Source organism: Ischnura elegans, chromosome 5 (genome assembly GCF_921293095.1).
Source record: "Ischnura elegans chromosome 5, ioIscEleg1.1, whole genome shotgun sequence".
In the NCBI taxonomy this organism is placed as follows: domain Eukaryota; kingdom Metazoa; phylum Arthropoda; class Insecta; order Odonata; family Coenagrionidae; genus Ischnura; species Ischnura elegans.
In genome coordinates this window covers 17,955,646-17,968,493 of record NC_060250.1, presented here as the reverse complement: position 1 = coordinate 17,968,493, position 12,848 = coordinate 17,955,646, and positions in this window count along the sequence as shown.

The window sequence follows — 12,848 nt, the reverse complement described above, 5'->3', positions numbered from 1 at the left end:
TCGGAAATATGATCAAAAATGAAGCTCATGGCTTGTCGAAATACACTGATATCATTTTACGTACAGAAAAAAGTTATAACAGTAGGAGGAAAAGCATAAAATAGTGTGGATTTTGTGCTTATGGACAATCAATTGCCACTTGAATTATCATTAATGGCGATGAGGATATTAGTTTCACCAACTATGTTGACTGACATAAAATGTAAATCCCGTTATTCTCCACATCTCCTCTTCGTCGGATACGATTTCTCTTCAATTCTTCTTTTGCACGGTATTCATTGTTCAAGCATGATTGGCGTCAAGGTAATTGTCCCTTGACATTTCTCTGGGTATTTATGAGAATTCTCCCTTATTATTATTCCCACGTAGGTACTACAGTTACCTAGCATAAATACATATATAGGCTTCGTACGGTCACATTCAAGTATCAGGAAACGTGAGATAAATAAGAAAACTTTAGCAAAAATTGATTCAAATACCCGGGTGTATTGCCTCTAAAAGAACAAAATACTTCCATCCTACCTTTCCTTCTAAGAATTGTTAAATTTTCCACCTGAATATACCAGTACAAATTGGAGTTTCTACATTTTGTCCTTTGCCTGACAGCTACCAATACCAATGATAGTGAAGTGAAAATCTAAAATCGAAAAATATGTATCTAATTACGTATAAATAATGCTACGTAGATTGTAGATAACTGAAATATAATTTCAAAAGGCATTAAGATTTAAAATCAATCGTCAGTTCGAACAAAGCTTTGTAGCCCTTTTATCTGCCATTACATGATCATAGCCTCAACTGGCCTCAGCCTCAATGACATACCTCAACTGATAGTTTGAAATAACTTAAGAGCTGAAACATTAAGTTAAATAGCCCACGAATTCGCTGCTGAATTATATAAATTTAGATATCATACTATATATTATATTTAATGTTTTAAATTGAAAGATTTCTTTGCAATGCTAAATACACTATTATACTAATTTGGATTGATATGTGCCCACTTGTAACGTTTGGTGCAGACTGCTGGGTCATGAATATTTTCCCCGTTTTATGAAAATTCACATAGCGAGCCCATACGTCGCAATTACTCCAACATAACACTTCGCCCCATCCTCGTCACTTCCAGAATCTATTCCGCAGCGGGAACGTCACCCACCAATCTACTTCAACACTTGAATTCCATCGCTCTTTTTATTCGTTTAATTCCGTCGAACCAATCGCCACCTCGCTCCCATCCTCACCGGAACACCAACGGTGTCAACTCGTACAGCCTCGCAGAGAGAGGGGGAGAGAAAAAAATTTTATCCAATCCACATGACGCATGAGATTTCATCATTTATTTTTTTCCTCCTCCTCCCTGGAAATAAAAAAAGGAGGACCTTCATCCCGCTAACACCGAATTAACAGTTCCTGCCTGGTCGTCTCGGGGCTATCCCAAGTAATTCAATCGGGAAAAGCGGAGTGAATCACATGAAATGCGCATGGACTGCTAGGCAGGTAGGTCGGGAGGGACGTCTTCCACCGATCCTCCTTTTTTTTAAAGTTCCGCGGCTGTGGTAGCAGCCCCGGGCAAATCAGAAATCGCAATAGTTTTCTTTTTTTCTGCGAGAGAAGAGTTTTTCCACTTAATCCCCCAATCGCGTGATGCACCAATGCTGCTGCTCGGTTTGATGTGCCTCTAAAATCGTAACATCTCCCTCGCCGTGGTATCTATTAATCATATTCATTGGTTTCGGCACCGTCATCAGTATTTATAATTTGAAGCTCAAATCGATTTCCTAATCATACCATCATATTTTACTTACCAAATATCGATCCATAGCATTTTTTCCAAAGACTTGGTGAAACTTGGAAAGACAAAGTTGCAACATATTCGTTGACAATGAAAAGCAAATGTACGTAGCAGCCGAACAATAAATGCATGCCTTGAGCGCAAATTCCATTTTTATGGTTATTCCTCCTTTAAATTTAATGAATGAAACTATGTTTAAAAAATCACTTTGGGTTTTAACCTTTCGATTTTAAAGAAGCATTTGTTTTGTAAAAATGAAATAATTCCATAAAGATGAGGTACGTATCTATCGTTAACACCAGAGAACTCCCAATTCCTCCTTAACTGCTTGCGAAACGTTACGTAAACTAAAGACAATAATATTATAATAATTAACTATTTCCCTTATTTGAGTCCCCTTTTTTTCTATTTCAGCACAAAATTTGTAATTCTCATGCAATGAACATGCTTGTAATTTAATGGGTTATTTCTGAGTGTCGTATATTATCCTTCTTATTTTTTGTCCTGAGTACAGTAAACTTGTGGGTACAATTTCAAAAACTATAACTGCCTACCAAATACATTCCATCAAAATCTTTGGTACTCTATTTTCTTGCGTGAATTTTTACTTTTAAAAAATAAAAAAATATTTACGGTGACAAAAAGCAGACACTTATCGCTAATTCGCGAAAATGACGACATATTTATTTGCAACTCTTCAAAATTCGCAACAGCCTCGTGTTGCGATTTTAAACGACCAAATTTATGATTTTTTTCACGTAGGTAACGGTCAATAATACATATTTTTTGCTATTATCTCCTTTTTGAAGGTCTTCCACATTTTAATAATACATCCATCTATTCAGATTTAAGTTCTAACGACTTATTTTAATCTAATATTTTTCTTGTCTATGAAAGCTTTAAATTCATGCTCAAATGCACTCGCATTCACTAACTGTCAAACTCCCATACATATTTTACATATGAGCATATGCACCCCTAATAAAGACACGCCTTAAGAGAGTTTGGCCCTAGTTCACATTTGAATCCTCATTCGGTGCCTCGAGGAGTAGAATGAAGAATGGCGCCGCAATTGCAATCAGCCTCCTGTTTTCCTCATTCTCGCCAAGTGCACTTAGGAACCCAAGTCTATTAGCTCAGACCCACCAATAATAAGCTTCTTCCAACAGGAAACACCATTTCAATTACCCTTTAGCTATCCAAATAGCAAGCCGTGCTATTTGGCAGCTTGTTCATCTTCCGTTGGTCATTGGTCATTATTATTGTATTGAAATCCGAAGATTGGTGTTGCGTAGCTCGCCATTTCTCCCTTTCATAACCAGTGTTCTCAGTTTCCTGATGTTCATCTTCTTATAACCCTTCTGATCTAAGTAATTGTCTCTAAGTGTTCCTTTGGGGAAACTCAGCCTTCATATATTTATTCTTCTATCATATTACTCACGTAATAGATTTATAAGTCTTATGACATGGTCTACCAATGTGCTCCTTCCCTGGCGTCTGGTGTTCCACAGTTCCCTAATACTCCTGTTCTTCGGTACACCTTCACGTTTCTCACGATATCCGTCCATTTAATTTTCAGTACTCGTAACCCGCTTAGAACTTCGAAGACTTCAACTATTTTCTAGCCTGCTTTTTCCAAAAACCCCGTGAACCATAGAGTTCAAAGTATCAACACGAATCTTTTCACTCACTTTTCCAGTGGCTCTTGATGTTAGCCAATAACTGAATTTCATATTTTATTAAAATAATTGCCGCGAATCGAATTGCAATTTTAAGATATTTTTATGTAACTTCCGAAGTGCGTTCATATGTAATTGTATTCATAAATCATATTGACTAATCTTCTACCATTCTTCCACAAAACCGTAAGCATATACATTCTATGAAATTTGGAAGCAAATAGAGCTACAAAATATCTGTGATCCAACCATAAAATAGGACAAAAGATACCCCATTCTACATGTAATGCTTGGTGTATAGTGAAATCATTACCAAAAGACACATAATATTCAGAATTCTTACGGGCATAAGTATATATATATTTTCGTTTAAATTTTTAATTAAGTACATGAAACATGAAAATATCTGTGACTTATACATAGAGCACGAAAAAATATGCCCTTCCATGCACGTAATGCTCAAAAAATAGCACCACGAGAAATCCTTCTATCTCGAACCCCATACTCCAAAAAACGCGATCTCCTTGGGACTGGTGTCATTCTTTCACGCCAAAACCGAAAGGCATTTTGGCACAACTGGCTGAGATAAATCCCAAGGGTGGCAGTAATGCAGCAGAACCGAGTTTCCCCCCCCCGCTCGTGGTGTCTCAAATATTTTTTTTGTCCCGGACTTTTATGTTCCTCCTCGGCCGCTGCCATCGCAACACCCATCAACAATGCGCGGCATCGAAACACAAAGACTGGTACACCAATTAATAACGTGAATCCGACGAAAAAAGTTGTGTGAAGGCTGAGAGAGAGAAGGGGGTGGGGGGAGGTTAGAAACGCGGATTACGGATGAAGACCGGAAGCAGAGAAGGAGGGAGGGGTGAGGGGTGGGATATGGAAGGGTTAAGTCCGGGCAACGGGCCAAGGCCGAGGCTCGGGGCTGTTAATCCCTTCAAAACATCTCGCAAACCCCCCCCCTAGGATTCTACAACCGTCCGAAGCACGAGTACCCGGATAGACGCTGCCAAGAGGGGCGTAATTATCAATTGTTTTATCAATTAAGATCGCTCATACCGGCCAGAAAAAATTAGTGGCCCGAACTCTTGACGATAATTCGGAAAAATGAAACTTGGTCCCGATTCAGCGCGGGTGGAGCGTCGCGAGGGTTTGTGATGATTCTTTTTTGACGCTTTCGGAGAGTTCGAAAATTGATTCTTGCTGCACTAAATGGTGGAGAAAAACTACGCGGAGGAACAAACGGGCATTTCTATCCGCACGCCAAGTTTTCTCGGATGAAAATATGGCACACGCCAAGCTAAACCGAATGGGCTATCGGACGCTCGAAAACAAACGGATGGCTGAGTCATCAACAAGAAAACGTCTCTTGTGGACACGCTCGTGTTGCTAATGCTTCCAGCATTTATATCCTCGCAAAAAGCACATGTAAGCGGTAGGTACTTAGTCGCGCGGGCAGGGCGCAGTGCTCGAGGATATAGGTCAAAGCGAGACTCGGACTGGAATTAAATAAATCAGCATACAACTTTGATGATGAGAGAAGAAGTTAATCGTCACCCGCATGCCTTATACAAGATAATTATTATTCTTGTAGTTCATGAAATATTCGGATTTTTTACTAAGCTTCCCCCGCTTGATTAATCGATGTTTTTCTGCTTCAGATCCCCCGTGAAGTAGAATGTGGCTTAGCTATGCTATTTAAGACATGAAGTAAAGTTTAAAGTAGTTTCTGGAGATTATATTACGTTTTTATCAGTTTACAGCACTCCGAAGAGAATAAATATAATAAAAACTATGGCTTTTACCCTGTTAATTATTCTGTTTTAATTAATTTTATTGCTTTTATTATCAAAGGAAAATCAAAGTAGTAGCTTTTTAAAATCATTATCGCGATACAGTAATTACAAATATCTCAGAGGATACGTTAAAAGCTTATAAAATGGCACTGAAATGATGGAAATGTGTATCTGTTGATAATTTTTCCGATGTGGACAACTTACAGAGTTACTTTGAAGTTTAACCTACATCATTACTGGCAAATCTCAAGGATCAAAAACGAAACGAAAAACACGATGTCCCACTAATCGCACTTAAAGAGTTATACACGCGATATTTCACCATGAGTTACAAATCTATTCGAGTATTGAAGTAAGCTCAAGAATATTAAGCTCATATTCCAGGAAAAGTCTATTCCGACGTCCATGTAATTAAGTCCATCTCGTAAATATCGACGTATTCCAGAGAAATCTTTTATCAATGTTTCTACAGATAAAAGATTCTTTGATAACCATTCGTAGCAAATTAATAAAGAAGCGCAATTCATGTCACAATATCCTCTTCATTAAGTTAAATTTTTATGTACCTAACGTAAATATATATGCTTATAGTAAAGAACACCAAACATTTTTGAAGTTTGTTTTTCAAATATTGATTCGATTTTACAATGGAAACTACGTTTAATGCAATAAATTCTATACTTAAAGGTGTCAGCAGCATTTATCGATAAAAAAACAATCATAGATGAGAGATGATGATACATATTCCAATCACAAAAATTAATGAACGATTTGTTTAATTTTTACTTTATAGCACAAGCTCTTTTATACGTTGAGCAAACTTTGAAACACGTTTTCAGTATAAACATTTTACTTTGCCGAGAGGAATTCTCAAGGCTCCTCCTTTCGTGACGATACGGTTCCACAAAACCTTACACTAATATTTACGTCCGCGAGCAGTAATATATCGTCGAGTGTAAATGTTGGACAAAAGATACGATTTCTGGAAATGGCGAACGCGCTTGCCTCATGTTCCCGTGCATTGCATATTAAGGCCTTTAACGTGAAACTGAGGAGCACTCTGCCATGAGTGCCAGTAGTGAACCAGTTGATGATGCAGCGAGCGCCTGGACACGCTGAAAATTAGTAATAAACGAAGTGGACGGACCGAAACTCGCTTGATGTTCTTTTCATTCGTGACCCCATTTTTGCGATCACACAAAAATCTCCTCCGCGCACATAACGATCTAACGCGAAATAATCTAACGCGATGCGCGCAGTCGGATTTTTCCATCCCCACGCGGCAGAGAGGAACGCAGTAAACATTCATCCCACGCGGACCAATCAAATATCGCCCGCTAATGGAACTTACGCATTCAATTTACTCCGAAGGCTTCGGGACCGATCGGAGGAAGGCGATTATCGCCGTTCAGACGAGATAAATCACTCCAACGTGCAACACGGCGAACGGTGTGCACCAGCCACCACCCCACCCCTCACCCCCTTCCGCCTCTGGATCACTCAGCCACCCCTCCTCCCCATCTAGCACATACCCCATCCCTCTCTCTCTCAGAATCCGATGTCACTACGCCAGCCGACCTCCTCCGGGGCACCGCGGGGGCGGCTCGCTCTCGCTACTACCCCACCCACCTTTAAGGTCGACATGCACACACACCGGGTGCGATGCTATGCGAGAGACGTGAGCTTTTAGTGGATGTTCGAATGCGATGCTATGCGAGGCTACTTTTGTCACAACGACGATAACGTGAGAGAGGAATAAAATAATTTATGGTCCCTTGGTCCAAAAAGAATATACAATAGGTTAAAAATGTATGCGATAGAAATTTATTTATTACTAAAGTATTCTACCGATCCAGGCAGGTTTCCATGGAGTATTTAAGAAATATACTGGCAGTCTACCCTCCATTCAAGGACGTCCGTCCGGTTTAATTTGCAATAAGATCACTCCCTTTGATTATATCTAAAAATCCTATATAAAAGTAGGCATTTTCAATGAATGAAATAATATTAATAAGAAAAAATTAATCTGCCACATCACGAGACCCGATGAGCTGATGGAAATAACCGTTGAAGGACAGCTGGGAGGGAATGACGGCAGAAGATGGGGTCCTAGGAGATCATAGGATATGGAGCATCAAAGACGGAATTATTATTGAGGGATTAGGCAATAGGAGGACTGAGGGAGAGCAGCGCCGAACCAACAACCGGATAGCCGACTGAAGATGAATTTTTGCAAAAAACAAGAAGCAAAAAAAGAAGCATATTGATCAGCCACTTTTGTCATGCAATTGGTTTTCAATTAACCGCCATGACAAAATTCCTATTTGGCTTAAAAAAAAGTAATAACATTTTGTCCACATTTTTAGATTTCAGTCCAGTGTGTGGTTAAAGTAAGTGGGGGAACTAAATATTTTTTCTAGCGTTAAACATCCGGATCATGTCTCTATTAAGGCCCAAGTCTAGTTTAAATGCCTTCCCAGCATCCTAGGATTGAGATAACCACCTTTCGTACGATTTTACCTCAGCCCGTTATTGTCAGATCCGGTGTAGACCCCAGAAACGGTTTACTAATCCTATCCACCGATGAAGCCTAATATTTTTCAGGTGAGAGAACTTTTATCCCCATTATGGCGAAATGCGTAGTTTCTACTCTTGCACTTATTAGCGTATCACCAATGGTAAACGCTCATAACTCACCGATTTCTGCATGTAAATGGATGATCAATATTCGTTCACTTTCAATGACTGCCGACTTATAATGGTTTTTGGAAGCCAATGGTCCTTAGTAGTCACTACTCGAAATAAATGTTGGATATTACCATTAGTCACTGCCGCACACGTTCTTACTCATTCCTCCAATCGGCAATAAGCCAATGTGTTCTCGGGGGAACGAGTTTGTTTGGCGACTATGGTGTTAGCTTCCAGAACCGTGAGTCCGGTATCGAAAATCACGAAGGTGGTGGAAACATATCAGAGGTAACATGGTTCCTACTTGAAAGCTATTTCGAGAGCACTTCGAGTAAAGCCCACCCCTACGTCGGATGGGAAATTGAGCCGTGTTCCCCTTGGCATCACCTATTATGGGAAGGCTTATGTCGGCACCAGGTTTCTCTCCATGCTCCCCCCACCATGGTGGTAAAGATTCAGCGTGTCGGTTGCCCCCTCTAAAGTTCGCTGCATGGGTTGATAAGGTTCCACTTGACATTTTGGTTGTTGATGGCGTTATGCGGTGGAACTTTTATGCTACACATGACCTAAATCGGTAGTCGCCAAACTTTAAGAGGGACGCGTAAACTATTTATTAGAAGTTTGAAGGCAGACTACAGAAATAAGGTCCAAATAAAAATGAATCAAAACGTAAATATATTGTTCAATTATCCGCCCACTTAGCGTGCGCTTATCTTGTGGGAATTAACGTAAGGTTCCGTATTTTTTATAAGATAGAGACATCTCCAAGGGCCAGATGAGAAGGCCTATTTGGCCGTGGTTTGGAGATTCCCGATCGATTTCTCCTCCATTCTGGAGACCAAAAGAAGTAGTGATCATGTAAGGCCATATTGGACTTCACTGGCTCTAAAAGTAACATCCCCTAGTGATTCGGAGTAGAAATCAGTTTTTCATGTAGATCGGGGATCTCCAAACCACGGCCAAATAGGTCCCATACGGCCTTCTCATCAGGATCTTGGAGACGTCTCTATCTTATAAAAAATACGGAACCTTACGTTAATTTCCACAAGATAAGCGCACGCTAAGTGGGCGGATAATTGAACCATATATTTATGTTTTGATTCATTTTTATTTGGACCATTACTTCCCGAAATAACGTGGTTTATGTCATAGAAATGCAGTCAAATACCAATCCACCAGCGTTCCATCGCTCAGCATCGCGATCGCTGTTAGATGGTGAATTTCCTTCCTTTCGGTCCCCCCGCTTATCCCTCCCCCAAACCCCATGCCCCCCAACCAAACCTAAGATATTCCCTGCCGTAGCTGTCTCCTCCTCCGCACAGCGGCAAACCTCCCAGTTTACCCGGTGATCCCGGCTGCGCTATGCGACCCACCCCACCGTGCCGTACCGAAATCCTTGCCGGGGATGGAATGGATCAAGCAATCTGGGGAGATCGCAGGGGCGATGAAGGCAGGGGATGCGCCCCCAGGCTCAACCCGCTTGTCAGGAACCTGTGTACGCAAGCATAATTGGGCGATGATGATTAATACGACGCTTTAAATGACTCGGCTCACAAGAATTTTCGTGCTCCGCTCAAGACTCCGCCCTCGGCATCAATTCCCCCAGCGGAGAAATGTAAATAACCTCGGATACTTTCCGAAAGACACCAATTAATTAATTCATGATAACCTTAAAACATTCATAAAATCCAAATCATCAATTTTTTGCCATCGCGATATTGAGGAAATTGTGACAAGAAATTGAGCGTTTTATTTTTATTTCTTGATTATGTGGATTTAATTTCATGTTTGGAGACAGGGTGAAGAGAAAATATTGTTTCGATATAATTCAGCTTTAATATTTTTTTCTAAATAAAATTCAATGTCTTCCCTAAATATTCCTCAAATGTCAATATTACGGCCGTTTACTTTAAATACTAGCTTAGATAATTCAATACGCGCTCTTATAATAGCCGAGGAAGAAATCAACAGTCTGATGCACCGACTGAAACAATAGTGTCAAATTTGACTCAAGGTTTTTTCATTAAGATTGAGAGAATAGTGCATTACTATTTTCCTGATTAGATTGTAAACAGAGATAATTATGGACTTAATATAGCCAGAACAAAAGAAAATATTCGGCTGCCTTGTTAATTTTAGCCGTAGAGAAAATCGACATAAAATCAATCAACAACATAAATACATTTTTAGTAAGTTTATACTTATCTTCCAAAGTTCCAAACTATTGTTTTATAAATTGAATACCTAAATTTATCTTGTAGCTACAGCTTTTTTTAGGACAAAGAAAAAAATATTAGACACATGTGCATTTCAGCGTAATTTCGCAAGCATTAAAATGTATTCATAGAATGTTAAAGTTTGCTTTTAACAATAAAGTCGTACAATTTAAATAAAAATGTTGAAACCAATCTGAATACTGTAGCAGACAGGAGAGCGGAATGGGAGGCCGCGTCATATCGATCTAAGGGTAGTTTACTTATGATGATGAGGAAATTAAAAATATTGGCAATTGAATAAATTGTTTGAAAGCTATTTCTCTATGTAATTCTCTATACTCTGATAACTCCCATTTCAGGAGAGAAAAACTGCAAGTATTACATTCATATTTCGATTGGCAGAGATCAATTCCAAAACACTCTAGAGTGGACGATACGACTGTTCATTTACTTTGGTAGCCAAGTTGAAGCATACACGCGCAGAAAATATACGGCCACTTTGCACGAGGAACTCATTGAGACGTCCTCATATTCACCCGAGCATTTGCAAGAACCGACTGACTTCGGCGAAGCTACCCAGGTAAAGTGGTAATGTCAATTGCGCTGCTACGGTCTACATAGACTAGCTCTTCAATGATTCTGAGACGGGACTAACTTCTAAATAAGTTTGAAAATTATTCGCGTGAAGTTAAGGAGAATGAACAATTATTCACTTGAAGTTAAAAGCCCCATGGTTTGAGCAAAATTTATTCAAACACATTAATGATAAATCCATCTCACAGATCTCTCATTTCCAAGATTTTTACCACAAGGAGGTCAGGTAGTTACGCCATCATGAATGTAAATTAGTAATGTTAAAGATATAAAATATACATTCTCATTTAATGTATACAGCATTCACTCCAGTTTTCTGAAGTGAATAAAAGGAATGATCCATAAATACCGTCTTATAGTTAAGAGTTTCTTTCATATTCATACCTTTGTACTAAAACTTTATTTCTTTTGTAGTGTGGTGCACGCTCATTTAGACTAGAATTAACTTTTTACTGTGATTCTGCTCAATATGATGCATGGTTTAGCATACTCTATGGCAGCTAAGATCGTTTCACCGCAAAGAGAGCTAAACGATATTATTGTCTTACTATGTAGGTGTACACATAAAAAGAATAAATACTATTGAAATAAACGCTAGTTGTGTCACAAAAATCAGCCTCGATTTTTTATTGCTCCTTATTCTAATGAGACCTTGATCAAAATTCCATCCTTCCATGCCAATGGTCTCCAAAACAAAAACCTTGAATTAAAAGGGGGCGCAGACAAGGGAACTGACCGCCTGCCCTATAGGTGAGTAATTAACATGACTGAGGCTTGGTCTTGGGTACGCATTGCCCTCATCTATCCAAAACAACCTCCATTTTGTAGCACTGAGTGAAAAACTAACCCACCCCCCACCACTCGGAAAGTGTAACACTTACACGCCTGAGGCTTAACCTGGTACGAGCTCTACCCTCACATATCCAAAATAACCCCCGTTTTGAATCACTGAATGGGTAACTGGCACCTTACCCAAAATAAGGCCTGCGTATCAAGGTACTGAGTGGTTTAAAACATATTTCGTGTAAGGGTAGTGAGAAGCGGTAATTTCACACTTAGAACTCCCCTCCAAGGCCCACGCCACCGCAAAATATAGTCATATAGGTACGGTTTCTGACCCCCAAGTTTACTCGGCGTGAATAGTTCGAGAAATTTAATCAACTAATTCGAATCACGGCGAAAGAGACGGATGCGGAATTGCGCAAACATCCAAAGCATTCGGTTTCCGTCGTGGAGGAAGAGAGGTCTAATTAACGAAATGGGACGACGACGACGTGGCACGAAACATTCCCGCGGAATTTCTCCCGTCCTCTCCTCCGCACTAACTCGCTCTTCCCATCTTCTTGGTCGTTCCACTTCCGCGCCATAAGCTTATATCGCGAATCCGCCAAACATTTCCGATCTTCTTCCCTTTCCGAGGACCTTCCCACGGCACAGAGGCGACAGCCGACGAAACACCAACGAGATTCCAAAGTGGCCGACCAAAGTCGTCTCAAAGACTTTCAAGCTTCCTGACTCGGGCCAAGTGTCATCACTCTTCGTTCATTCCATTTCTCCTCAGCAAACCGAGAAGTCTTCTTGCACCGCCGTCTTACGACCTACTAAAACTTGAGCGGAGCCATACCCCCAACCTGTAGTACCCCATTAGCCTGAATCATAGTTCGGTTTATTCGGGTAGAAGGTCTTAATGTCGCGTAGCGTTTCCGTGGTCGTCCTTTAACGCTATACCCCTTCTTCCTACTTCACCCAACCCGCGCAATTAACCTCTGCATAGCAACGTTTGCGAGGAATAGCAGGTTTTGGGATAATCTATTGGGTGCACTTGGCCCTAATTTGGTAGTTCATGGGATGCCCCGAATGTTAGATTGACCTGGAGAAGGTTATTTATGGCCCCCTGTCATTTATATGTCATCTATGGTTATTATCGCAGAAGAATGTACATCAAAATTAAGTTACAAACGTAAAAGAACTTCTTTCATATTTTTTTTCGGAAAGTTAGCACATCAGCCAGCATTTTGAAATATAGGAATTACAGACAATAGAATCCGTTGGTTTACCACTTACACACTATGTGTTT